We start from the raw sequence: 2,520 nt of genomic DNA, 5'->3' as shown, positions 1-2,520 counted from the left end.
AGTGAAAATGTGTTCAACAGTGCCAAAAATTGATAACCTTTTAAAATTTTGAGTTCTGTTTGTGAATTTTTGGCAACTTTACGTGAACACTGTTTTGTTTTGGGAGCGAAACGAAAAGTAAAACTGGCAGTTTGCTGAAATAATTGTTTGTTCAGAAAACTTTATGGCGCCGCGGGGGGGGGAACTGGGAAACTTTTGTTTGTTTAACAAGCGACAGCAATTATAATGGTCATTTGTGTCTTTTCAACTTCCGTCCATTTGAATAATTTTACATGTCAGTGATTTGGTATGAGTAAAAACACTATGTAGAAAAAACTTTCGGCAATGTTCAGCATTTTCTTGTTCGGCACTGTTGTACTGCCCCCTTTCTAACTAACAATCTGTATAATCTATTCTACAAAAGAGAGCTTAGATTGAATCAAAAGCATGAAAGTTTTCTTTCTCTTTGCTGGCCTAACTTTTTACATGCATAACATTGCGCCATCTTCAGCTAAGCTTTGTACACAGAGACGAAGCTGCATTTATGAATTACAAGCGCGAGAAACGGCAAAACCTAGCTCTACAAGGCCGAACACGAAGCGTAAAAGAAAAACAAAAAAGATGTGAAAAATTTATGCTAAGTGCAGGAACCTTTGACTTGGAAGTTAGGAGTACCAACAGCGCACGATAGCCTGAAAATGTTTCAACCTTTGCTACCAATAAGGCAGCTATGGCTACTATTACACTGCCATTGCTTCTCCGCAAAAATACCATCAAATAAAAATAACACATTCAATGTGTCCAAACTGAACCACCGACTTGCAGATTAGATTTAAAAACCGAATTATATTTGATAGCATACAAAAAAATTATAGATACAAAAGATAATGCCGAACTTTTCATAATGTATCAAAGGGTAGAAAATTGGAAATTTACCAAGGCCACTGCAGATCCATAAAAAATTCGGTAAAAAAATTTGGAGAGGAGATCATTAGATTGAATCATTAGACTGACTTCCTATCTGCAGAATCGGCACCGTCATTTTTGGGAAGTTGAACTTAGTCCAAAAACAGGCCATTAGATTATATATTATCTAAGTCTGTAGCCAATTCTCAAACAAAATTGTGAGAATTTGCTCAGGCATAAGTTACTCCGTACAACTTAATTGTTCGGTTGAGCTCTTAATCTAAGATTTGGAGCCGTAGTTTCCAATAAAATTGAGTGAAAGTCCAAAAACTAACATAATAACAAAACAGCACCCTTGCTTTTTCCGATATTGCACTTTCTTCAAAAAATAGGGCGTAGCTGGTATGCGAAGAAGATTCCTAGCGCATAATCTTTCAAAAAGCGCGTTGTCCTAAAATGGTTATGTGTACTTGAGAAAGCTCAAAAACTTCAAAACTCTTCAAAAAGTCAAAAATTTGACATTTTTTGTAGCTATAGACGTTTTTGATGAACTGCAAAAATTTGTCAAAATCTAAATAATGGATAAATAAAAGCTTCCAAAAAATGGCCAAAGTTTCAAAACTAGACAATTTCTATTGCTATAATTTTTTTCTACAAACTTTATTGAGTAGCACTTGCATGAGTAGCGCTCAAAACCCCACTTGCAAATTAAATTTGATCTCCGGTTTTTGGCAGGGCAGTTCCAGGAATTATCAAATTTTCAGCCTTCGACATTTTCAAAGCCACAACTTTTTTCCACAATAACAAGGTCTTTTCAGTTTATGCTGATGACAGTCCCATATTGTGTTCGATTGTTCAAACTCTTAGTGTAATATGTTAGTGCCCCCCATCTCTGATTCGACCCCTTGACCACCTAAAGGATCCCACTTTGAAACTACTTTAAAATATCAATTTTTGGCTGACCGCTCCAAAAAATTTTCAAAAGGCAAAGTCGGTTTCAATAAGCACTGAATTTGAGAAGGAGCGTGCGCTGTAATTAAGAAGAGATAAAACCCACTTTTTTTTATCAAAAGGCGCCTTTTTGCCTGTTTTAAAAAAAAAATTTGGCAAGAGCGCACAAAATTTAGTCAAAATAGAATCTTAGTAATTCTAAGTCTATAAATCTGTATGTGAGACCTGAAGAAAAGGTCGACGGCAAAACCAGAAAATCAGTTTGTTCGTCCCAAAAAAAGTCGAAAAACTTTTTTTAAATGTTAGAAAGTCCGCCTCCCCCCCTCAAGAATATCTTAGATCCGCCCCTGTTTGGATGGATCAATTAGCATTTCTCAATTCAATTTGGAAAGGTTTCTGAGACTGAATTGTTCGCAGTTCACGCAGTGTAGTGATTCGTACAACCACATAGGTTTACCAAAAAGGGTCACAGGTGAAGTATCTTTTCAATTTTGAGCTGAATGCATCAATATTTTTCAAACTCTGTCAAATTTGGTCAAACATTGTTTAATAAAAAGTCGAAATTACGGTACGGTGACAATTACGAGAAACAAACGATACGGTGAAAAAATAATCCGTCACTTTCTTCTAAAGTCGGGACAATTAAATCGAGTGTGGTGGAATCAAAACTGTTTATCTGTTAAA

At 35.8% G+C, this 2,520-nt stretch overlaps 1 protein-coding gene across 1 annotated transcript in view; it reads right to left on the bottom strand.

Annotated features, from left to right (window-relative positions):
* Nucleotides 1-2,520, bottom strand: part of LOC134846052 (dolichyl-diphosphooligosaccharide--protein glycosyltransferase subunit STT3B-like) — a 382,597-nt gene that overhangs the window by 277,318 nt on the left and 102,759 nt on the right. The window lies entirely within an intron of this gene.

The sequence above is a fragment of the Symsagittifera roscoffensis genome, chromosome 5 (assembly GCF_963678635.1).
Source record: "Symsagittifera roscoffensis chromosome 5, txSymRosc1.1, whole genome shotgun sequence".
Classification (NCBI taxonomy): domain Eukaryota; kingdom Metazoa; phylum Xenacoelomorpha; order Acoela; family Convolutidae; genus Symsagittifera; species Symsagittifera roscoffensis.
The sequence above is the reverse complement of the archived record's forward strand: the minus strand, read 5'-3'. Positions and strand labels throughout refer to the sequence as shown.